The sequence below is a fragment of the Orcinus orca genome, chromosome 15 (assembly GCF_937001465.1).
Source record: "Orcinus orca chromosome 15, mOrcOrc1.1, whole genome shotgun sequence".
Classification (NCBI taxonomy): Eukaryota; Metazoa; Chordata; class Mammalia; order Artiodactyla; family Delphinidae; genus Orcinus; species Orcinus orca.
Window position 1 is genome coordinate 82,799,386 of NC_064573.1, and position 26,398 is coordinate 82,825,783.

The 26,398-nt window shown below is 50.1% G+C and overlaps 1 protein-coding gene across 13 annotated transcripts in view; it reads right to left on the minus strand.

The window, feature by feature from the left end:
- Positions 1-26,398, minus strand: part of PITPNM2 (phosphatidylinositol transfer protein membrane associated 2) — a 144,459-nt gene that overhangs the window by 33,781 nt on the left and 84,280 nt on the right. The gene's annotated exons all lie outside the window — the stretch shown is intronic.

Here is a 26,398-nt window from a genome sequence, read left to right on the forward strand (position 1 = left end):
TTAAAAAATAAAAGCAAGCAGGGCTTGCTGCTTGGTGGCGCAGGGGTTGAGAGTCCGCCTGCCGATGCAGGGGACGCGGGTTCGTGCCCCGGTCCGGGAAGATCCCACATGCCGTGGAGCGGCTGGGCCCGTGAGGCCATGGCCGCTGAGCCTGCGCATCCGGGGCCTGTGCTCCGCAACGGGAGAGGCCACAACGGTGAGAGGCCCGTGTACAGTAAAAAAAAAAAAAAAAAAAAAAAAAAATATATATATATATATATATATATATATATATAAGCAAACAATGTATTCACAGTAACTTGTATTTAAGATGACAATATATTTGATGAAGACTTGCACCTAAAGCAATCATATTTAAAAAAACAAAACGAAACTTAATGCTTGAAGGAGGCATACCTGCAGTGATCTGGAAAAAGAAATCACCCATCATAATCGGTCCCCTAGGTGGTGGAGGCTTTGCTGTGGATATATTTGTTACCCCCAGAGAGAAGGGATGCTGTCAACTGGAAGCTGAGTGAAGGTTTCCAAGACAGGCAGTGGCAGAATCAGGATAGTAGTTTAGAAGGACCACGCCGGGGACAGCAGTCAGTGAGAATTCACAGGGACTGGAGGCAGGATGCTGGCTAAGTGATAAAAGCAAGGGCCGACCGGGCAGGCAGCTTCCCCAGGGCACCATGTGTACGAGGCCTGAGCATCACCTGGGCACTAACGCGTTACTGGATAACTAACGCGACTGGGAAAAGCATGTGTACCAGAACTCTTGGGACCTTCGGTACGTAAGGTGGAAAGAAATTCTTTAATAAACCACCTAAGGAGGGAGATGGAGGCTGGGGATGGCACCCACGTTATGAGCCTAAAGTGACCCCCATGTTGTTTCCTTCTTTACAGCAGGTAGGACTATTAGCCCCCAAAACACCCAGCACCAAACTCAACTTCTCACTTATCCAACTGCTTGAAATACAGTCCAGATAAACATCTTTTTAGCCAATTAGAGTTCATCTACTTTACATACCCCAGAAACTGCACCCAACATCTACTAGGCATAGATGAGACAAACCCGAGTTCATAAAAGACCCCGAAGGGGGAGTTTTGTGACCCAGAGGCTCTCCATCGTGGTTCTGAGCGATGCCACCTCGACACATGAGCCCCCTGTCGAACTCCGCCTCTCCCTTTCTGGGTGGTGGTCCCACATCACTGTATCTGGAAGGCCTCTTGCTGGGAGAAATTTTCCACCCTAGCAAACCTGTCCCAGCGCCATCCAGGAAAGCTTGTTACTGCCCCTCCTGGTCCTGTCTCTTCCCTGATCAACCCTGGACCGCTGAGCTTACCACAAAGGGGAGGACTCAACCCTCCAGAGGCCGTGCTCATGTGCAAACATCACCTCTAACCTTCCTTGAAGGTGTGGGTCCAGCCAACAGCTAAGAGGGCACGTGGGTTCAGGGCCCGAGTTGAAATTGTCCAGGAGGGCGAGAAAGCAGAGGCTGCAGGCTGCCTGGACTCGGCTCTGAGACCCACAGGTCCAAGCTCAAGTCTGGCTGGAAGCTGAGGCCGCAGGAGAGACGAGTGATGGTCCAGAGCCCCCAAGGCACCACCTCCTTCCACAAGAGGGTGTGACACAAGACGTTGAGGGAATTCCCTGGCAGTCCAGTGGTTAGGACTCTGCGTTTTCGCTGCCGAGGGCACGGGTTCGATCCCTGGCGGGTACCTAGCAAGATCCCGCAAGCCTCAAGGCACAGCCCGAACAAGGAAACAAGACCCTGGGCTCAGCCGGGGCAGCGAGGCACCCAGGCTGACCCCCCAAGAGGGTAGGACGGGCACCCGATTTGGGAACCTCCCGACACAAACAAAGGAGAGAGAACCGTGTGCTTGCGAGAGGCTGGATGAAATGCGGACTGGAGACAGGAAAGGGAAAACCTAGGTTCGATAAGGGCCATTTTTCCAAAGCTTTTCCGCATGGCTCTGTGGGCTCCTTCTGTGGCAAGGGACAATGCAATGACCCAGAGTGAGCCTGGGCTAGTCCACGTCGTCACCTAAACTGCTAACAAAGAGGTCAGGTGCAATCTCTGTATGTTCTCGAGAAACTCTAAGCAATCTGCCCTTCTGGGCTCTTCACGGCTCCACAGTAAATGACCTGCCCGCGCTCGCCCACACACGTCAGACCAAATGTCCACCGGTTTGCCTCTTCCAGCCCACCAGGCACCAGGGCAGGATGTGGGGCCGGACTATGCTTTTTCCTTAGAAGCCTCCATTTCCCCCCAACAGCCTCCACGTCCCCCCATCCTAACACCCGGATGGACTCTCAGACCATGAGCCAGCACCCAGACACAGGCTCGGTTCTCGATTTCGGGGGCCCTGTGAACACGTGTCTGGAACACACACAGGATAACGTTCCTCTCCTCCCCAAGTCTCCGCTTTCTTCTCCCAAAGACAAGCTCCCCAGTGAGCTGTAATCCCACAGGGGGCGTCCACATCTCCACATGCAGCCTGAGGGCACAGAGACAGGGAGGGGACACATACCCAGAGGTCCCTCAGCGGCTCCCATGTCCTGGGGGAGCTGGGCTCGCAGGCGAAGCTCAGGGCCGACCAAGGGCAATAACCCCACGACGGCCCCCAGAAGACAACACGCCGCTTAGGCTGCATTTCCATCTCCTGCTGGGCTAGAGGAAGAGAGCTGTGCCTCCACCCAACAGGGGCCAAAGAGTGACAGAGGTAGGTATGTAGAAGGAAAGAACAAAATAAACGGTCCTGTCTAGTTATAGTTAAGTGCGTGGTGACTAATGATAGGAGAGGACTCAGAACTCTGAGTGACACAAAATGTGCAGCAGTCACAGCGGAGCTCCCCCCCCACGGGATCTGAGGTCGCAACCTGACAACGCGCTTCCCAGCCGTGTGATCCGTGCCCGCCGAGCCTCGGTCTCTCCATATGTCAAATGGGGATAATGCCATCCGCCGTCCAGAGTCATCGCCAGTGTCACCGAGATGAGTGCGGGTGAAGTGCTCCCCTGCCAGGGGGTGTACGTCTCTCAGTCCAGAAGGACTTGGAAAAGGCTTCACAGAACGTGGAGCTTTCAAACGACGTGAGCTGGGTTTCCCAGGATCAGTGAGATTCTGTACAGCAGAGCACGTGGGAGGAGGACACTCTGGGAGAAGGAACAGCAGGAACAAAGGCCCCGAGGTGGGAACGCGCCGCCCCATCGGAGACACCTCCCACTGGCGCACCCCCAGCGTCGCCTCGCCGCGTCCCCGGAGGATGGGGCCAGGGCAGTGGGGGCACGGAGGCCACCGGCGGCCACTCTCCACAGGGCAGGCTGTGCTCAAGGCTGAGATGAAGCTGCTCCCTGCAGCAGGCACGACAGCCACACCCACGCGCCCATGGAGTTCAGGGTCTGCTGGGGCGGGAGCAGGGTGACAAGAGACCATCACTTGCTTCAAGAATTCTCTCTCCCAGGGGAGGAAAGACATACTCGCCAGACAGGGTGTAACCACAAAGCATAAGTTTCCCGACAAGCACTTCCACACAGAAGCCAAGCCGTCCTTCCGAGCAGCCCTGGGGAAGGTCTGCGGTCACCCACACCCCCCAGGGCTGCTCTCTGGGAAGCCGTCAGTGCTCTGGGTCACTGTGAGCCCCCTGGGTCCCTCCCAGAAAGAGGAACAGTGCTCGGGAGAGGGACGCTGGCCCCTCTTGGGGCTGTCTTTCAGGGAGATCACTCTGAAGGGGCCAACAGTCTCTTGTCTCATCAGATACTAGCGTTTTATTTACTTAAGAAAGCCAGATCGGGCTTCCCTGGTGGCGCAGTGGTTGAGAGTCCACCTGCCGATGCAGGGGACACGGGTTCGTGCCCCGGTCCGGGAAGATCCCACATGCCATGCAGCGGCTGGGCCCGTGAGCCATGGCCGCTGAGCCTGCGCGTCCGGAGCCTGTTGCTCCGCAACGGGCGAGGCCACAGCAGTGAGAGGCCCGCGTACCACAAAAAAAAAAAAGAAAGCCAGATCTGTTTCTTTCTACACCTATGCTAGTCGGTTCCGACAACTATCCTGACTTCCTGCTGAAGAGAGAGCAGTGGGAGCTCTTCCGTTCTCAAAACGACAGACAGCGGCTAAAGACAGAAAAGTCACCACGGCCGAGCAACGAGGAGATGGCTGCAGCCCCGAACCACAGTCCATGAAGGATACCAGCCAGACACCACAAGGTCTGAGCTGGGAGGAAGGAACATGCTGACAGCTAACACGTGCCACCTCGGACCTCTGAACAAATACCACCTCCTGAAAGACATGGAACGATGGAGTCTAGGGCTGTGGATGCCCCTGGGGGAGGAGAGCCATCACCCTGTCTTCCGTTTTCTACTTTTTTATTGAAGTACTACATACCTCCAGGAATGTGCACATATCATAAGTACAGATATTTTCACAAACTGAACACACCCCTACAGCCAGCAAACAGAACAAGAAACAGAAAATTAATAACCCAGAAGCACCCTCCCCCAGGCACACCTCCCCCACCACGGATAACCGTCTGCCTTTTGCCTGTTTTGTATTTTGCACTAGGTTAAAGCCTACGAGCTGCCAACCTCCAACCGTCTTTGACCCACCGAGTGCGCAGTTTCATATGGGATCAGGCTGTAAGCGCACTTCTGATTCCGGCTGCTTTCGATCAACATCATGTTCCTGGGGCTCATCCAATTTGTTGCATGTAGTTGTAGAGGGCTCACTCTCACTGCTGTCTAATATTTCACTGGGTGAATATTCTATAATTGATTTAACCATTCCATCGTTGATGGGCATTTGGGTAATTTCCAATTTGGGGCTGACGGGAATAGGGCTGCTGTGAACAACTGAGTACACGCAGAGAGGCAATTTTACATTATGGAATGGAAGGGGAGTGAGAGCCATTTCTATGACAGAACCTAGTTCTCCCGGTAAATGAATGAAGTGGGGCTTGGGAGGAAGAAGGGGCAGTGAGGGGCTGGTCATGATACAGAGAGTCAGAGGCCTAAAGAACTTTTCTGTGAACCCCCAAACCTGAGAGAGCTGGAATCCCTGGGCACAGGACAAAAAACAGCTCTGGGATGAGAGTCTTCCAGACAATAAATAAGCCCAAGATGCAGCTGCAGGCTGCTCCAGATCACTCCTTGCATTTCCCACACGCTGCTATGTAGAAGGTAGCTAGAGAACAATAATCAGAAAGGAACTCACATGGGTCCTACGCATTAAGGGTGGGGGGCAAGTGAAGAACACGCATCACAAGAGGAATCAGCCACAGAAATGCAGGAAGACTTCAGAAAAAACAGTTCTCCACTGACTCAGAGAAATTACAGATATAATCTCTTAGAAACTGGTGGGGGCAGAGGAGTGGAAGGAAGGAAACATAGAAATTTAAAAAAGAAATTATTGGATGACAGAAGAGATGAAAGTTGAAAGGCTGGTTAGCAGAGTTCAGGGAAAAATGGGAAAGAAAAATAAATACATCACAGATATTTTTTAAAAAGCCATACTATAAGCAATGAATAAAGGGGCAAAGCACAGTGTGAACAGTTAGAGATGGTGGGCGGGCTTGAGGAACTCACACAAGATTAAATGAAGACTAATAAGACAAAATGACAGATATGGGAGGCAAGAGGAAATCCAACATATACATAATTAGTATGCTTCTCTGAGGAAATAGAATAATAGAATGGGGGTGGGCGAAGTACTCAAATATATAATGAAAAAATTCCCTGAAATAAAAAAGACTTGACTCTGCAGATTAACTGCCATTCTGTAGTCCAGGAAAACCTGATGGTATAAGGAACACCGAGACATCCTAAAATAAGTTATTGAGCTTAAAGGATAAAGAAAGAATCATATAACTAGGGGGCACAGGGAGATGGGTTGAGGACAATCAGAATCCTCCTCAGCAACACAATTTCAGAAACCAGTGAAGCAATATCTATAGAGTTCTAAGAGAAAGAAATTGTAAACCAGGATTTTATACCCAGCTAAGTTGTCCCTTAAGCAGAAAGTTAATAGACATTCTGAAACACGCATTTAGGAGCCTAGATATCTATAACGTCTTTTAAAAATTACCTGATGCTAAAATCCAACCAACCAAAAGATAAATAAAAGTAAGTTCATCAATGGAGGAATACTGAGTTAATATTTTTGAAACCAAGGCAATTATGGTTATTGAATAGAATACAAAAACCTTAACAAGGTCCACAAATAATATAACTAACAAAAATTGAGAGTGGAAGAACAGAAGCATGGAATTTGATTCATTATGTAGGTTAAAAAACTAAGGAGGGATAAAGAGTTGAAGCACAGGAAGTTTTAGGGCAGTGGAACTATTCTGTATGACGCTTCTATGGTGGATGTGTATCATTATACATTTGTCAAAACTCATAGAATGTACAACACAAAGAGTGACCCCTAATATAAACTATGGGCTTTAGGTGATAATGATGTACCAATGTAGGGTCATCAGTTGTACTGTACCATCTGGAGGGGGATGTTGATAATAGGGGAGGCTGTGCTTGTGTGGGGGCAGGGAGTATATGGAGAATCTCTGTACCTTCCTCTCAATTTTGCTGTAAATTTAAAACTGCCCTAAAAGATAAATTTTATTACTTAAAAAAATTAATGACTCTAACCTTTTAAAAGTTTTTCTCTCAGAAAGTAGATTAGAGGTTACCAGGGAGAGAGGGGAATAGGGGGTCACTGTTCAATACGTATAGAGTTTCAATTTCAGTGATAAAAAAATTTTGGAAATAGTAGTGGGGATAGTTGTACAATATTGTAAATGTACTAATGCCACACAATTGTACACTTAAAAATGGTTAAAATGGAAAATTATGTGTTACAGATAAATGTATATCACAATTTTAAAGATTAATGTAATAGGCCCGAAGCCACTGAATTGTACACTTTAAATGTAAATTGTACAGTATGTGAATTATATCTAATAAAGCTGTTAAGCTTGTTTCCCTCTTTTCTCACCTTAACTTTAACCTGTTAGGAACTATTATCACTTATGATGAAGAAATGTTTTTCTGAAGTTTAAAAATTCCCTTCTGTTTCATTTTAGATACATGCAAGTAGGTGATTTATCTTTGGTTAAATTCCAGTAAACTTAAATTTGATTTTTTATTTTTAAAATGAACGTAGAGCACCACCCATTTTTTTAAAAAAAGTTATTACTACTCTGTACATATCTGTACAGAATCTGAAAAAAATGCTCACTGGACGCTGGAGAGGGTTACCTCAGATTGATGGAACTCTGGGCAACTTTTACTTGCACTCTTCTCTATTACTCGATTTCTCACAAGGCAGCAGCAACAGAGTGTGAGCCGTATGTGTATAACCGGTCTGAGAAGGGCAGTCTGCGTAGTTGTGAAAATGATGGACTTTGAGTCAGCCAGACCTTCTGCCACCTCCCAGCAGTGACCATGGGCAAGTTGCTTAATCTCTTTGATCTTTCATTTGATCTTCTACAAAACAGAGGTGAGAATGGCACCTACCCCGCTGGGCTGTCTTGTGGATTAAATGAGATAGTGCACATAAAACGCTTAGTCCGGTTCCAACCAACACTCAGCTAGCAATTAGGAGGTGCTGCTGTGCTGAGCAAGGTCTGGAAGACAGGTGCCTGGGGAACAGGGCCTGTAGGCTCCCAGGCTGGGCTGCCAGGGGCAGGTACAGGTGCAGACACTACATGCACTGGCATCAGGGGAAGACAGCCCAGCACCCAGGGCACCAACGTCCGAAGGATGAAAGGCCCCTTGGGAGGTCCTGGTGAGCTTTGCAGCCAGAATGCGGACCTGGTTAGGGCACGAGAGTCCCCTTGTTTTCTTCCCGGCTGAGTCTGAAGCCAGGGGGGCACAGGCAGCCACCAGCCCCCTAATGAGGGAAGGCAGCGTGACCTGGCGTCTGCCCATCCCCTGAGCATCCTCACCCAGCAGCTGAACCCTCAGACAATCTTATTACACCCACCCCGGCTGCCTGGGCCCACAAGACAGACACACGTCTCATCTCCGTCCCCGCTGGAGTCGTGATGGGTTAGACAGAATTATATTTTAATTCCTTCCACAGGGAAGCTTTTGGGGCTGGAATAATGAGAGGGAAGAAAGAAATAAAGTCTGCAGAAGCCCTCGTGCGCGGGAAGCCAGGCAAGGAGTCTGTGTGACCACCGCACACAAACCACCCTCCCATCTCTCCCCGGGGAGACCAGGGACAGACCCCCTAGAGGGCCTCAGGTATGGTATCTGCCTCTAAAAACGCCTTGGGCTTCCAGAACCCATGTATTCACGACACTAGAAAGGACCCCCAGCCCCCATGTTCATCGGTGTCTTTGAGGGAACAGAAGGGCGAGAAGAAGTCAGAGTGGGGGCCACCTGGCATGGCGATCCGGGAGGCCACGGTCGGGGAGGGACCAGCCCTGGACAAGGTGCGCAGCCCAGGCTGCACCCTGCTGGGCCCGGAGCCCTGGCTTGGACGCTGGGCAGAGTAGGGGCGGGGAGGGGTGACCCGACTCCTCCTCAAGCAGCCTGTCCCACCGGAACCCACGTGGGAAGACAGAGAAAAGGGGCCTGCAGTTGACCGAGAGCATCTGATTCTGCCCAAGGACTCAAGGGCAGGACACCTCTCGGGGCCTCCCAGCTGGGTCCCAAAGGTCTTCAGGGACCCACCCCGGGGGGTCATCAGTGAAGACGGCGGTGATTATTAGGGTTTGGCTCAGAAGGGTGGGCAGGTAGGAAGGCAAGATGGCCGCTCTGAGTGGAGGCCACGGCGAGACACCCTGACTGGGAGGGAAAGCATGAGAATTGAGTTTACAGAACCTAATCTGTTTTTCCGTGATGAGCCGGGGTTTGACGTCACAGATGGAATTTAGGAGTGAGGCTGTGCAGAGACAACAGAGGATGGAATCCATCCAAACGCAATTCAGTTGCATTCTGGCCATTAGGTCTGGAAGCTCGTTCAAGCCAGGCCAGGGGAGCCTGCCTAGATGTTTGCAATCGTGGGGAAGGCAGCTGCTGGGGACGGGAGGGGCCCAGGCAGACTCTGGGGTCTCTGGCACATTCGGAACATCCCATCTGGCTCCCATGGGTCTCTCTTCTGCTGTCTCTAGGAAAGCCCCCTTCTTCTGCTCTCTGCTTCCCAAACCTACTGCCCCCTATCAGGGACCAAAGTGGGTGATGTTAAAAGAACTTCATCTACCCACCATGTGGGCAGCTCCCCACGCCCAATACCTCCCCTCCTACCATCTGTCTCTAGGGAAGGCGGGCTCCAGATGAGTGGGAGGGGGTAGAGGGGAAAGGGGCAGTTCCTTGTGCCCCGGCGATCTGGGGCAGGCTGGGGCGTAGGGAGTGTGTGTATGAAGTTAGCAGTGATTAGCTGCCTGTCCCCTGGGGGTAAAAGCAGGAGCAGACACACCCCCGTGAAAGTCTGAGCTGGAAGGGACAGGGGTGGGGGGCTGGGGGGTCTCCAATCCCTGCCCCCAACAGTAGTCTCACCTTTATCTGTTAGACACTGGACTTCCGCCAAGGTTTCTTGGGAGGAAACAGTACAGGACCCCCGCCCCCTCCCAGTTCAACCCTCACTTTATAAATGGGGAGACTGACGCCTGGATTTCACAGGTGTGAAGAGCTGGGGAGACACAGACCCAGTCCGTGTCCTGTAACCTTATAAGAGGAGGACACGGCACCTCCCCTGCCAGCCTGAGCACTGAAAGGGTCCCCACGGAGCCCCTGGGCACCCCTGCAGTCACTGACATCCCAGGAAAGGTTGTAAATCTCATGGTTGTTCACCCGCAGTGCCAACCTGGGGACGACTGCCAAGCCACTGCGGGACTCAGTCATCAGCCCCCGCGGGGCAGGGCCCAGCTGGGGGCAGCGCAGAGCGTGCAGTTCTCTGCAGGGCTGGGAACGCTGGGTGGCAGGGGTGGGACCCTTGGGAAATGCTTGAGGGTTATGTGGTATGTCATGTGTAACACCCCACTGAAACGGCAGCCAGGGGGCTTAGCAGGGAGAACCTCTTATCTCTATGGCGCAGAGAGCAAAGCGGATCCCGAGAGGGCTGATGCCCTCCTGAAAGACAGCCGCAAGCCAAGGGTGATCAGCGGTGCCCCAGTTTCACGACTGCTACTCCCTCGCCGGGCCTGCCAGCTCCAGCCCCTCTTGTCGGGAGAAAAAGGAGAGGAGATTTGCAGGTGAGGAAATGAAAACGGACCCAGATCCTCCAAGACGAGCACGAGAGGGCAGCAGGCGGAACTCACCACCGCCCGCACTCCTCGTTGCCCTTTTGGGGACCCTGCTTGTCACTGCCGGTGAGGCCATCACCACACTGGCCTCCAGGGCGCTGCTCCCACGCTTAGCACCGAGTACAGCTCAAACAAGGCAGGGCCGTCCAAACAGAATGCCCCTGGATGCTTCAGGGTCAGAATGGAAACACAGACCCAGAGGGACCTGGGCCTGACCGTCTGGCTCTGAGCTGTGGCTCGCACAGCGGTCACCTGGGGTTGGCTCAGGGGTTCTGGCTCCTGGTTGCCTTCCGTGGGTGCTACCACCGCAGCAACACCCAGGCCACTGCCCTATGTCAGCAGTACACGCATCTGCCCACCTAAGGTCTGTGTCTGGGCCTGCAGGAGCACGTTGAAATGAGCGCCGCTTAGGGGAGAATGTCCCCCAGCTACTGGGGCAGAAGGAGGGAGAACCCACTCCTCCAGATGCCTGGAAGCAGGGAGCACCTCCAAGTTGGGGGGGCTCTGGTTAAGCTAGTGTTCAGCACACCATCCATCACGGGCAGGGGCTCTGCCACAGGCCGGGCCCCAAAGCATCTCCGCTCATTAATCCCCCGGGAAATAGAGGCTTTGGGGCACCAGAGTTAATAAGAAAAGGCAGTAATAAGAGCCAGAGTGGAGATTTTCACCAAAACCGGGGATGATGCCTTGTATGATGATGACGATGTTGATACTGACAACATAAAATACACATCGGGGACAATCACAGCTACTGGGGCCAAGTGCTCACTTCTCGGGCCAGCCTGGCCTCCAGGTTTTGGTGGACACCTCGGTGGGCCCAGCACCCGGCAACCCCACCCCACTGATTCTGCGCCTGCACTCCCCCACCCCGGCTATTTTAGACCTTCTCCCCGATTGTTCTTCTTTATTCCCTCAAATTCCCACCGTGGAATCCACCAACCCACCTGCACCTACTGCTCCTGCTACAACAGAAAAATGTCTTGGCTCCCATGGAAGGTCGACCTCTCGAGTACTGAGTCCCATTCGTATCATTTAAGAAACTTCTCCTGATGGGCAGAAGAACTGAATAAGAAGCCATACAGATGGCCAACAGGCACATGAATAGGTGCTCAACATTGCTAATCATCAGACAAATGCAAATCAAAACCACAAAGAGATGTCAGCCTGTCAGAATGGCTGTCATCAAAAAGGCCACAAATAACAAGTGTTGGAGAGAATGTGGAGAAAAGGGAACCCTCCTACACTGTTGGTGGGAATGTAAATTGGTGCAGCCACTGTGGAAAACAGTATGGAGGTTCCTCAAAAAACTAAAAATAGAACTACCATATGATCCAGCAATTCCAGTCCTGGGTATATATCCGAAGAAAATGAAAACATTAATTCAAAAAGATACACACACCCCAATGTTCACAGTAGCATTATTTACAATAGCCAAGATATGGACGCAACCTAAGTGTCCATCAACAGACGAATGGATAAAGAAGATGTGATGTACACACACACATACACACACAATAGAATACTACTCAGCTATAAAAAAAAGAATGAAATTTTGCCATTTGCAACCTCATGGATAGACTTGGACGGTATTATGCTTAGTGAAATAAGTCAGACAGAGAAAGACAAACACTGTATGTTGCCACTTATATGTGGAAACTAAAAAATAAAATCAATGAATGAATACAACAAAACAGAAACACACTCACAGATACAAAGAACAAACTAGCAGTTACCAGTGGAGAGAGGGAAGTGGGGAGGGGCAAGATGGAGGTAGGAGATTAGAGGTATAAACTACTATACTTATTTATTTATAAGAGGTACAAACTACTGTCATTATTTATTTATAAAATAAATAAGCTACAAGGATATATTGTACAGCACAGGGAATATAGCCAAAATTTTATAATAACTTTAAATGGAGTATAATCAATAAAATATTGAATCACTATGTTGTACACCTGAAACCAATATAATGTTGTAAATCAACTACACTTTTTAATTTATTTATTTTTCATAAATTTATTTATTTATTTATTTATTGACTGCGTTGGGTCTTCATTGCTGCGTGTGAGCTTTCTCTAATTGTGGCGAGAGGGGGCTACTCTTCGTTGCGGTGCACGGGCTTCTCATTGCAGTGGCTTCTCTTGTTGCGAAGCACGGGCTCTCGGTATGCGGGCTTCAGTAGTTGTGGCACGTGGGCTCAGTAGTTATGGCGCACGGGCTTAGTTGCTCCGCGGCATGTGGGATCTTCCCGGACCAGAGCTCGAACCCGTGTCCCTTGCATTCGCAGGCGGATTCTTAACCACTGAGCCACCAGGGAAGCCCTTAATTTTAAATACAAATAAAAATCCGGACTTCCCTGGTGGTCCAGTGGTTAAGACTCTGCGCTTCCAATGTAGGAGCACGGGTTCGATCCCTGGTCGGGGAACTAAGATTCTGCATGCCACGTGGTGCAGCCAGAAGAAAAATAAATAAATAAATAAAAATAAATAAATATTAAAAGCAGGAAGAAAAGAACCTTCTTCTAAGTTAACTCTCCTCTATCAGTTTCTGCCTCTTCACTGCAGGCCCCACCCCCATCGGCATGCAGACATGCTGGTAATAGGTCCCATATTTATGAAAACCAAACAAAAACCCCATAGCTCCATCTCTCTTTTTTAAGCTCATTTTTTTTGAGTTATAATTGACGTATAACATTCTGTAAGTTTCAGGTGTACAACACAGAGATTCGATCCCACAGCTCTCTACACCCCACTTCCTCCTCTTGGAACCATCCCATTTCTCTGCTCCCCTTTACAGCAAAAATCCTCTCAAGAGTCAGCTCTTCTTGCAGCTTCCACCCTCTCACCTCCCAGCATCCTTTCAAGCTCACCACATCCCTGAAACTGCATTGGTCAAGTCCATCAATGACCTCTGCATGGCTAAGCCAGTGGCCAGCTCTCAGTCCTCGTAGTTCCATCTTTTGTTAATTCCTGTGTTGAACACATACTGATGGAGCATCTGAGGCTCTCAGGCAGGTAGCATGGCCCTTGAATAGATTTCTGCCTGGAAAAGGTTCTTTCGACTTAGCCAGCCCACCCAACCAGCAAACCTCCTCTCGGAGCTGACTGTGTGCGAAATTTCAGCACCGAGGCTCCGAGCCAGCTTATTCAGGGCCTGTCAGCCATCAGCTGAAAATTATAATTTTTGTTTGCTTGTTTCAAAAAAAAAAAAAAAAAAAGCTGGTGTTGTGCAGCCTGCTCATAGCCCCACAGGGCTGGCCTGAAACCTGGAGGGGCACCCACTCCATGTTAGGAGTTTTAAGAGCCAGTGTCCCTGGTTCTACCCCCTTAAGCCAACCCTACTCATGATACCCCAAGGCTCTGCACTCCCACAGCACCTTCTGCAAAAGCTACAGCCCAATGGCGCACAGGCCCAGTGCTTTCTAGGTGTCCCAGTGGAGCATTAAAGCCCTTTAGCTCTGAGAAACTGCCTACAGTTCCCCACGAGCCTAAAACCATGTTTCCCAAACTTGCCGATCCCAGGAACCAACTGGAATGTTCTTTGAAGACACAGATTCCGGAGCAACTGAATGGTCAGAGACCAAGCCCCACCCTGCCCTAGTTCTTCATGGGCACCGCAAGGAGGATGCATAAGAAAATACAGTCCATCCCATCCTGACTCTCCTGAAGACCCTACCAGGGTCTCATCATACCTTGCACCCCGACACATGGAAACCAGATTTTCTGCTTGGTCCCTTGGTGTATAAATCCCTCTATCATTTTACACATTCGGGCCACATGAATAAACTATGAGTTACTTAATCCTCACGACTGCCTTGAGTTAGATATATTACCCCCCATTTATCTATTCACTTTATTGAGATGTAATTTGCATGGCATACAATTCACCCTTTTAAAATGTACAATTCAGTGGGTTTTGATATATTTACAGGGTTTTGCAACCATCACCACTAATTCCAGAACATTTCTCGTCCCAGAAGGAAACCCCATACTCATCCTCACTCGCTTACAACGGACTCATACACTACGTGGCCTTTGGTATCTGGCTTCTTTCACTCAGCATCATATTCTCAAGTTGCATCCACATTGCAGCCTGCATCAGTACCTCACTCCGTTTTGTGCAGAATAACATTCTACTGCATGGCTATCACGCCCCTTTTTTTTTCTTTTAAAGCACCGCACGGCATGCGGGATCTTAGTTCCCCGACCAGGGACTGAACTTGAGCCCCCTGCGGTGGAAGTGCGGAGTCTTAACCGCTGGACCGCCAGGGAAGTCTCTATTACGCCCACTTTTATAGCTGAGGGAACCATGGCTCAGTGTCATTAAGGTATCTCGTCCCCCATCACTCAGTTGGAGTCAGGTTTATCTATCTTTCAGTGTGGCCAGGAGAGAAACAGCTTAAGAACTGAACAAACGTCATCTAAATTTATGTCAATTTATATAAATGTATCCCCCTAGCACTGATAATGGCATTTTATGGTTTACAAATGCTTTTAGCTTCTTGCTTTTGCAGCCCAATCCTCCAAGGTGGAAAAGGCAGTGTGCCCATTTTGGGAAGGAATCAAAAATTTAAGTGGTGTATTCAAGGCTAGGTTAGCGGGGCTGCATCTGAATCCAGAGATAATGTGAGCCAACAGGTTTAACGTTTGCTTAAAGCAAAAAAATGTTTGTTTAAAGCTAAAAACTTCAGTGCTTTTTACAAAGATGCATGATTTAGTGAAATCATTTTGGCCTTTTCTTTCAGATTATTTTGTCATGAGTGCAAACCTTGGAGCTGAGGGCCAACCCCATGTAGACTACATCCAAGAGCGATTACTTGGCTTTACTTTAATGTTCCTGACTGATCTTGGAAATAAAAGTTGATATTTCTTTCCAAACACAGACTCCTTGGTTCCAGCCCAAATGTGCATTGCAGAGCAAGGGACCTGGGAATATGTATTTTTAATAAGTTCCCTAGGTGGCTAGTAAGAACAGGATAGTGCCTAGAGGCTAAAACCTTAATTCCATAACCTGGCAAGAACGGTTCTTAAATTCTAGTCTCAACAAGTCCCTCCAACCTTTCCTCCCAGCAAGAAATCTGACACTGGGGCCCCTCTGAACAGCACGCAACCAGCAGTGTTTACTAAGCCAGATGTCAGGCTCTGTGCTGGGTGCCAAGGGGTGCAGGGGACCAAGACAGAGCCCTCAGGGAGCTCCTAGGCTACTAGGGAAGACAGATACCGCATAAGTCATCAAAAACCTGGTGGGGAGTATTATTCAGCCTTAAAAAGGAAGGAGATCTGCCACCTGGACCCTGCCCGCCCGCCTTCCTACGCTGCAGCCACCTGGGCTGCTTCCTTTCATGGAATACGCCAGGCTACTTCCCGATCCCGGGCCTCTGCCATCCCCAGTACACGCGCGTCCTCCAGGCTGGGGGCTGTGGCACAAGTGGCTCCTTGCCGTGATTCAGGCCGCGGTCCGGATGCCATGTGCCCTCAGTGGAGGATCCCCCCCCCCGGCTCAGCATCCTCTGTAATGGTCTGAGCCACTTGCACATGGCCATGCCTTCCCCACAGCATAGCTGGTCCCACGTCCAGGACCTCGCCCATCTTGCTCGTGGCTACAACAGTGCCCAGGCCGATGCCACGGTAACAAATCTGTCCTGTTTGTCTTGTCGTTCTCAGCAGGTGCCATGGAGCAGGGGCCTTAGGTACTCAGAAAGCCTTGCTTGGTAAACGTTCGCACAGCCCCTCAACAGGCAGATAACGCCACTAAGCAGCCAAAGTGCTAATTACAAACTGCTCCCTTAGCTGCTCCTCGGAGCGACGAAAGGATTCTCTAAGAATAGCGTACCCTCCCTGTCGTGTCCCTGGAAGAACAAACCGGGTTTCTTGACAGCGTCTGTGACTCCGACTGTTCATGGAGCCAGACTCGCCTCCCCGCAAACAGCGTGCACAGGGGTATAAAGCTCAGACAGGCGGAGAGAGCTGTGTGTTGTCATCCACGGCGAATGTGCGTGGGCATCTGCGGCTGTATCGGCCCCCTTCCAGTGGGTGGGTTTGGGAGAGACAAGTGTGGCCCTGAATGAGCTACAGCAAAGCCAGGAGGCCCAAATGGCCTTAGAGAGGCTGCCGCCCCCTCTCAGATGCTCACGGTACATTACAGTTTGTCACCCTTGGAAAGTCAATGCTCGGAAGCAGCCAGGGCAATGAAGGGAGATGAGAGCCCAGAGGGGCTGAGTCATCTGGCGAGGCCACACAGCGAGTCAAGGGCAGAACCACACTAGAATCCACATTTCCTGGCCTGCGATCCAGAACTTGTTCTACTGTGCCCTTGGGTAAGCAAGGGTCCAGGTGCCTCAGGCTCCAACAATTGGGTCCAAATACTCAACTCAGAAGGGAGCAATGAGGCCGAGTTGGGTGTCCCCAGGGGTAGGTGTGCACGTGTGTGCACATGCAAATCCACATGTCTGTATAACTCTGCCCAGGCCTTGCTCTATCTCACTGTATGTGTGGTGTGGCCTTTACAGCCAGGCTTCCCAGGGCTGCTGGGGAACACAACATGCCTGGCAAGTTTCCCAGGTAACTGGCTCTTCTTTACTGTTATTAGCTTCCCTTCATCACCCCATAAAATCCTTCCACTGATGATGGATGCCACCCCTCTCCAGGGAGGGAGAGAGGAAAGAAAGAAAGCACAAAGCAAAAAAAAACAACTGGTGAAATTTGGAAAGCCCCATGGGTTCATAACTTGGGAAGAGAAACCATCAGCTGTAGCTGGGTTGCTTAGTTCAGTTGCACAGGCTGTGTACTGCCCAAGTCCAGGCAGTGATATTCTCATGGACTACCATCAGATTGGCACTCCCTTGAGTTGGGCAGTGCAGGGAAAGGGCCCTGCCTGATTTGGAGGAATGTCTTCAATAGTCTCAAAGCCCACTCCTCACTGAAACCTTGTCCTAGCAAAAGGATTGCTCCGTTCTCAGGAATTGAAGCCCAGGACCTGAGAGAAGAAATTAGTCATCTTCTATGAGCTGAGTTTCACATACTTCTCCAGCATTTTCTCTCCCTCCCTCCAAACTACTCTCCATTCCTACCTGTCTTTCATCAATTCTGGAAAGTTCTCAGCGATTCTCTCGTCAAACGTGGCCTCTGGCTTATTTCGCTCTTCTCTTTCTGGTACTGTGATTAGATGAATGTTAGGTGTTCTCCTTCTCCGTGTGTCTCATCTCCTCCACAGCTTCCTCTCTTCCCAGTGTTCTATCCTGGGTGACCTCTTCACATCTGGCTTCCAGTCACTAATCCCTTCTTCAGCTATGACTGCTCTCCTAGTGAAGTTCTGTTTGGTTCTTTTCCAAATCTGCTTCTTCATTTTTTTTTGGCCGCGCCGTGCGTCTTGCAGGATCTTAGTTCCCCAACTAGGGATTGAACGTGCGCCCGCAGCAGTGAAAGCACAGAGTCCTAACCACTGGACCGCCAGGGAATTCCTTCCTTCTTCATTTTTTACAGCTTTTTATCCCCTGCACATATTTTCAACCATGCCTTTTATTTATTTAAATGCATCAAATGTAGTCATTTTATCGTCTAGGCCTAAATATTGCTGTATCTGAAGTCCCGAGGGCTGTTTCTGAGGCAAATTGTCTGGGCTGCCTCTGGCTCACGTGCTCGGTCACCTCATGACTCCATTACTTTTGACTGTGAACTGATCATTTTCTGTGGAGGGTATTTGTAGAAATCTTCTGAGACTTAGGACAAGGGACCGTTTTTCTTGAGAGAGTTTACATTTGCTTCACCAAATGCCTGGGTTACTACCCATCTGAGCTCACCCTAAATCCCCAGCTAGCAGTCGTTCTGAACCACTAGGTTCGTTTGAGTTCATCTTTCTCCTTCTTTTATTCTTCCTCCCAAATAGCTAGTGAGTGTATTTGTTTCCTGGGGCTGCTGTCACAAACTGGGTGGCTTTGAACAACCGAAATGTATTCTCTTACAGTTCTGGAGGCCAGAGGTCTGATGTTAAGGTGTCGCTGAGGTTGGCTCCTTATCCTGTGCCTGTCTCCCAGCTTCTGGAAATTGATGGCAATCCTCGGCATTCCCTGGCTTGTACCTGCAACACTCGGATCTCTTCCTCTGTCGTCACATGGCCTTCTCTCTGTGTCTGGGTTCTGAACCACTAGGTAGTTTGGTAGTTTTTATTCACTTAGGTGGTTTTAGTTACTTACTTTTATTTACTTTATTTCACTTAGTGTTTCTAATTAATTGGCCAAAGAATTGCATATATTTTCTTTTAAAAATCGCTTCTGAAGTTATATTCTCTTTATGTCTGCCTTTGGCTTTTTTTTTTATTAGACTTGTCAAAGTTTTACCTCTTGTCTTTTTAAGAACAATTTTTTTGGAATTATTGATGAATTCAACTACATTTTCTGACTTCATTTTAAATTATCTTTTTACCTTCTTCGAGTTTACTTTTCTAGTTTCTTGAATTGAAAGTTAAACTGAATAACTTTTTTTTTTTTTTGCGGTACGCGGGCCTCTCACTGCTGTGGCCTCTCCCGTTGCGGAGCACAGGCTCCGGACGCACAGGCTCAGCGGCCATGGCTCACGGGCCCAGCCATTCCGCGGCACATGGGATCCTCCCGGACCGGGGCACGAACCCGTGTCCCCTGCATTGGCAGGCGGACTCTCAACTGCTGCGCCATGGGGGAAGCCCTAAACTGAGTAACTTTTAGTCTCGCTCGTCTCTTAGTAAGTGAATTTAGAGCTAAGGATTTTCCTTTGAGCACTGATTTGGTCTCATCCATAGGCTTTCACATTCAGCTCTAACTGACATTCATTAAAATACTGTAGTTTAAAATTTTCACTCTGACTTCCTCATTTAACCTAAGAGTTATCTGGTTTTTCTACCTCATATGTTGTCTTTGAAGAATTTTCTATTGAAAATTTAATGGAGATCACTGCAGATTCACATGCAGTTGTAAGAAATAACACAGAACAATCTCTTGTACACTATCAGTCTCCCCCAATGATAACTTTTTATAAAACTGTAACAACCAGAATATTGACATTGCTACGATCTACAGATTTTAATCCCATCTCCCCAGTTCTATTGTACTTACTGGTATGTACGGTGTGTGTATGTATTAAGTTCTATACAATTTCATCACCTGTGTATGTCTACATATACACCACAAGGGATATCTTGGAGATTTTTAAAGCCCACCATTGTTACTCTATATTTGTCATTTTTCACTCATAATATCATCAATTTTTATTTAATGTATTTGAAGCCACCTTGTTAAGTACAGAAAGTCGACGGTCTTTTAACTTTTTGGTGGAATATTCCTTTTACAGGTTTAAACAATTCCTTTATACCTAAAATATTTTTCACTTTTAGTTCTCCTTTATTTGATATTAATATTGCTATATTTGCCTTCTTTGCTATGGTTCATTACGGGTTTCTTTCCTTATCCTTTTATTTTCATACTTAAGCTGTCTCTTTGAAAAATTTTTTAGGGCTTCCCTGGTGGCGCAGTGGTTAAGAATCTGCCTGCCAGTGCAGGGGACACGGGTTTGATCCCTGGTCTGGGAAGATCCCACATGCCATGGAGCAACTAAGCCCGTGCGCCACAACTACTGAGCCTGCGCTCTAGAGCCCGCGAGCCACAACTACTGAGCCCACGTGCCACAGCTACCGAAGCCCGCGCACCTAGAGCCCGAGCTCCACAACAAGAGAAGCCACCGCAATGAGAAGCCCATTCGCCGCAACTAGAGAAAGCCCGTGTGCAGCAACGAAGACCCAATGCAGCCATAAATAAATAAATAAAATTTATTTAAAAAAATTTTAAACAAGTTTTGAGACTATCTTTTAATTAGTGAATTTAACTTGTTCACATTTATTGTGCTTACTGATGTTTAGACTAATTCCATATTTATTTACCATATTTCTTTTCTTTTGATTGGATTCATTTTGTTTGGTTAGATACATCTATTTTTCTACAATAGATTGGATATGTTTTATTTTCATTTTTCTAGAGCAGAGATCAGCAAACTTTTTCCACAAAGGGCCATATAGTAAATATTTTAGGTTTTGTGGGCCATAGAGTCTCTGTTGCAACTACTCAGCTCTGCCACTATAGCATGAAAGCAGCCAGAGAGAATACATTAACATATAGGCATGGCTGTGTTCCAATAAAACTTTATTTGCACAAACAAATGGTGGCCCAGATCTGAACTGCAGGTCATAGTTTTTGTTGACCCTTTTTCCAGCGGCAATCTTTAAGTATATAAACACATGTACTTAAACATGTAATTCTCGGGCTTCCCTGGTGGCGCAGTGGTTGAGAGTCTGCCTGCCAATGCAGGGGACACGGGTTCGAGCCCTGGTCTGGGAAGATCCCACATGCCGCGGAGCAACTAAGCCCCGTGAGCCATAATTACTGAGCCTGCGCGTCTGGAGCCTGTGCTCCGCAACAAGAGAGCCCGCGATAGTGAGAGGCCCGCGCACGGCGATGAAGAGTGGCCCCCGCTTGCCACAACTAGAGAAAGCCCTCGCACAGAAACGAAGACCCAACACAGCCATAAATAAATAAATAATTTTTTAAAAAAAGGCAAAATTCCTTAAAACAAACAAACAAACAAACATGTAATTCTCTACAGTGCTTAGATTAAAAAGGGTCTACCTTTCCTTCCTCAACAAGAGAGGAAACTTAACAGTTGTATTCATTCTTCTTCCTCATTTATCCCCCAAACTGTGGTGGTCACCCCAGAATCCCTTCCTGCTTCTCATCTGTCACATCTAGCCTCAGAGCACACCTAGAACCTCTCTACCTCCTGGGAACAATTTTGGCCATTGTTCCCTTTTTCAGTCTAATCCCATTTTCACTCCACCCTTTGGGAATTCCTCATGGTTCATTACTCACTAAAGGCATCTCTTTGCCTACACGGATATTTACTAATATTTGTTCTATCACATGGAGGGACTTGAAGTAGGAAGAGAAGGCTGTGGTGTGCTCTCAATCTGCAAACACTGATCTCACCCCTGCTTAAACTTCCAAGGATTTTTTTTTTCGGCCACCGTGCGCAGCATGTGGGATCTTAGTTCTCCGATCAGGGATGGAACCCGTGCCCCCTGCAGTGGAAACGCGGAGTCATAACCACTGGACCACTAGGGAAGTCCCTAAACTTCCAAGGATTTTTTTAAAATGTGGGGTCAAAGAGAATGTGCATCGGTCTTTCACTGGTAGCAAAGGCACGGAGGCTATCAGCAGCTGTGAACCCTCCAGGTAGCCAGTCTGGGCCAACAGAACTGGCACTTGGGCCTCAACAGAGCTGATCATGAGCCCGACTCCCGGCGCCATTTGGATCTGCAACTGCAGCTGCTGCTGAGGCTGGCTGCCCCCGTCCTCCCTGCCCTGGTGATCTGAGCATCCCAGCAGGTTCCTTTTCACCGGAGCCGGAGCTTGACTTCTGTTACTCACAACCAGACAAGTCCTGACTAATAGTAGGATGATGCCTCTTCTTTTGATCTTCTACATGTTATTCACTTGCTGAGCAAACCTTTTTCTCCTAAAGGGCATAGAGATAAATTTCATTCTACCCCAAGGTCAAAAAATGATTGAAAAATTCCAAATCAGCTAACATGTACAATCATTCTGAGATCTCTCACACTACTGTCTTTATCCATGTAAGCTGTGGGGAGTTGATCTGGTGGGGGCGGGAGGGTGAAGCTGGTTGGGGGGCGGGGGGAGGGCAGACGCGGGTGACATGACGTCCGGGATTCTGGACATGCGCCACCACCCTCCCATCACGCGGAGATACTATCTGTGAACCCTGGGCACTTTCTGTGAATCTGGGGAGTTGCTCTGGGCTTCTAACAAATCTGGTTCCACCTGCCTGGAACTACCTCGAAGCCTTCTTCCCTCCAGGAGGTGGTAACACCACCAGCTGGACCTGCCCAGTATGCCCAGTGCCACGCGGGCTTGGTGCTAAACATATACAACACTGGGGACCAAAATAAAACCCAGCGCGGTGACATCTTGCTGCAGTTTTGCAGGAACGGCAGGCTCCTGTGCATGCGCTCTCCCACTCTGCACCCCTATTTGTAACTTAATCACACATCAGTAGACTCTGCTCAGATTCACAGGTTTCTGGACCACTCTGAGGGTAGCTTGGGCTACATGATCTTCCGATCAACTTCAGAATCAGACTGATCCTTTCAACAGATCTGAGATGGGAATTCTCTTTCTTCCCAGACCCCTAAGCTCGCCTCATGTTGCTCCCCTCCCCAGAAGAAGCACAGTGGGCAGGGGGAAGCGCTGCCAGGAGCTCCCCATGAGCGCCGTCTACAAAAGTGTCCCCAGTATACTGATCGGATAGTTTTAAGACAGACACGCACACTTGTAAGATGTCAGTGGAAGCCACATGAAAGCAAGATTAGGAGAAGCGGAGAGAAGGTAGTTAGGAAAGCAGTACCTTTTTATTACGTGCTCACACCCTCACTGTCCACTGTCTAGGGCCCCCGCCTCTCTCTGGGCTTCTTCCCTGTGGTGGTAACCTCGCCCCACCTCTGCTCCCAGGTCCACCTGGCTCCTGGAACATTGACCGGTCCCAAGCCCCACTGAGCTTCCTTGAGTCAGCTCTGAGGGTCCCTGGGTAGTAGTGGAGGGTGAGCGGAAGGAACATCAGGCTGAGTTTGATGACCTGTACGTGTCACATAACCCTGGCCTCAGTTTACTCGTCTGGGAAGGAGAGTGAACACCTGAACTTTGACGGCGCTCTTAGGCAGTGCTGGGTACCCCAGTGGAGGAGTGTAGGCTGACAGCTCACGCTCGTGTTGCCTGGGAGACAAGCTCCTCTTCTATTTGGAGCTGCCCCAGAGTGTTCTGTGCCAGCTTCTCACCACGAGGGCTTCACCTGAACAGACAGACGTGGGGACGGTGCCACCACGGCTGCTCGCCCAGGAAGACGCCTTCACGGGCTTGGGTCGGGTTCTCTGTGTCAGCAGCTCCTGCCAACACCAGGAAGCCCAGGACCAGGCTGCTGCCTCCTTCTGCTAGACCCAAAGCATGAAAGAATTGAACTGCCCTGCCGTCCTCTTCCAGAAAGTCCTCCTGGGTTGAACGAGAAAAGCTCACAGCCTTTCTGCCCTCTCCTGGCCCTGTGTGACACTGGATCCTGTCCCTGCCCTTGGGCACTGGGGTAACTGTCCACACCTGGGCCTCGGGATCTGGCTCTCTCCACATTCAGCCCAATTAAGGGAGTCACAGGATTCCATTAAGAATGAGGCCAACAACCAGAGTGGAACATGCCTTAAAGTTTCCCCTACAGGGTTTTGTAGTCCCGGGAGTTCACTGTTCACTGAGGTCTAGCCCTTGGCCTTGAACGGGGACCAGGCAAGTGCAGACTGAAGTCATTGCTTGCTTTGGGCAAGTCGGGGCGCTCCGAGACCTCAGATCCCAAACGTGAGAAGTGTGTATGTGTGTGTGAATCCCTTCCGAATAGGGACATTGGGAAGAGCAAAGGAAGGAGTGTTCCTGAGTGTGCAAATGGTACCATTGGTCTCCTCATCCTATAAATATTTACGAAATGCCCTAGATAGACCCTGAGTGAAACCAGGGATGGGCAGGACCAGTGGTTTCTAAGGACTCTCTCCACTTCCACAGGCAATGGGCCTACAGACTCTGAAGGTGGGGCACCCTGGGGCCTGTTGAGGCTACGGGTACTGGTGGTGAGAACTCAGACACCTGGACGCCTGGAGCCTCCGGGCCCCACCCCCCACTGCCATGCCCACCGCGAGTGAGCAACCAGCTCCGGGAGGTGATGGGAGAGCAGGAGGAAAAGAAGCAGAGCCATCTGGCTCGTCCTGAATTATTCACCGTGCAGGAGCAGGTGCACGAGGAGGTGCCAAGGTAGGGGAACCAGATGCAGTTGCCCCCGGGGGCGGGGGGTCAGGGAGGGAGACCTGGACCTTTGGCTGCACAAACCCAAGGGATCTAGGGGTTCGGCTGTGACCTTTGGCGGCATCTGGGCTAGGAGCCCTGGGCTCCTCCTGTCAGGGCAGCAAAAACCAAGCCACACCTCATTCCCTGAGCTTTCACTCTTCAAGGTCGTTATGAACCAGTGTTCCTCATTCCTTCCTTTTGGGCATTTTGCAGAAGATTAAACCTGCCTGCCGGACAAGGTCAGGCAGTTCAGTCAAAGTCTCTCGACTGCCAAGGACCAGAAAAGGACGCAGATCAGGCCCCAAGCGCCACCTGGAGACCCTCCCGGCGGATCTCGCATCACCAGACAGAACCGGAAGTCTAATTTGCCTCACCTGTGGTCCCCATTCCTCCCGGCCTCGGTTCAGGACCTGTCAGCCCTCCCTGGGGGGCAAAGCAGCTTCCTCATTGGTCTCCAACCTTGCAGTTTGGATCCCCGCAAATCTTCCTTCTAGAAGCCGGCAGAGCGCATCTGAGTGTGTGACAGCCCCCGCCAGGGTCAGAGCCCCGCCCTCGAACATCACTCAAGGTCCTCGGGCTCCGCCCCCCGACCTCTGGGGCCCGCCTACCGCCCGGCCGCCTGGAGCCCCGCTGCGGGCAGCCTCGCACCTCTCGTCACGCCCAAAGGCAGCGCTCACGGGCTCACCGGGTCCCCAGTGCCTGGCGCGCGGCGGGAGCTCGCTCCCTTTGCCGGAAGCATTTGCTGAGATTCACACTTGCTGTTCCTTCTGTCGAAAAGCCCGTCCCCACCTGGTCTCCCTGGCAAACTCCCAAAGTGTCCTCTAAGACTTAGCCAGCACGCGCTTCGCCAGGCCCCCTAGACCGAAGCTGGGTGCCCCGGGTGCACATCGCCTCAAGCGCTCACACAGCCCATTCCCGCTGCCTGTCCCCAGACCGCGAGGCTCCAGGGCAGGGCCCACGTCTGGTGCGTCCTGGGTCTTGGGTGTGGCGATCCGAGAGGCGCTCTGCAGACCTGCATAAATGCTCAGGAGCCGCAGCTGCGAGGGTGCTGGTCCCGGGCAGGGAGAAAACCAACCTCGGCACGCGGCAGGGCACACAGAGCCCATGTTTCCAGACAGTCAGAGAGAGCGAGCAATGAAGGCTTGGGGCCATTTCTGGGGGATCTTCCAGGGGGCAGTCTGGACAGGGGTCAGTAGACAGCCCACCTCCCCTGGACCGGCCCCTGCCCCCTTACTCCGTGGGCAGCTTACACGGTGAGCCCTTAGCCTCAGTCCTGGTAAGGGATCTAGACAGAGGGTGGGCCCAGAGAAGGCCGGGAAGGAGCCTGCCTGGGCCACAGATGCCACTGTCACTGTGTCACTGTGGCTTCTGGAGCTGGGTCTGTCCTCTTTGCTGTCCGGGCACTGCCCCAGCCTCACGCCCTGTCCTTCAACACATGGCCAAACACACAATTAATGCCCCAGCAGGGCGCAAGGGCTGCTTCTCCCACAGGTCCAGCTTGCGGCTCACTGATTTGTTCTTCATAGAATCTATCTGAACATCCTTCTTGGACCAGTGCAAAGCTGGGAGCTACCGCCAGGCTGGACCTAGGCCTGGCCTCAGGGCCACAGAGCAGAAAGTACAGGGTGAGCTTTGGGCATGGTGGGGCAAAACGGAACACAAAAGTCAGGTTGGAAGGCCCCCAGCATCTGATGTATGATTCCACGGATGCAAAACATCCGAACTAGCAAATCCCTTGAGAAGGAAAGCAGATGGGTGGGTGCCAGGGGCTGGTGCTAATGGGTACCAGGTTTCCTTTTGGGGCGACGGAAATGCTCTGAAACTAGACAGAGGTGGCTGTTGCCCAACACTGTTAATGTATTAACACCACTAAGTTGTTCACCTTAATGCGGTTAGGTTTCTTTTTTCTTTTTTATGTTATGTGAATGTCATCTCCAAAACCAATTTTTTTTAGGAAAAAAATGCATGCAAAACTTCATGTATCAGTTTCCCTTCTTTATCCAGGAAGGCTTAGCAGCCTCCCCTTTTTTCTGAGCCAACATCCCAGCTCCTAGGTCCCAAGGGCTCAGAGAACCAACCATAGGTGAGTTTTCCAAGTTACCCTTTTTTTTTTTTCAGCAAAGATCCCCCAGCATACTGTAAGAGAGGGGCATTGATTGTGTGACCCTCCTGCTTAAAATCTTCAAGAATTCACCTTTATTCAACAAAGAACACCTGAGCTCCGTATCCTGGCACTCGAGGTCTTGCCTAAACTAGTG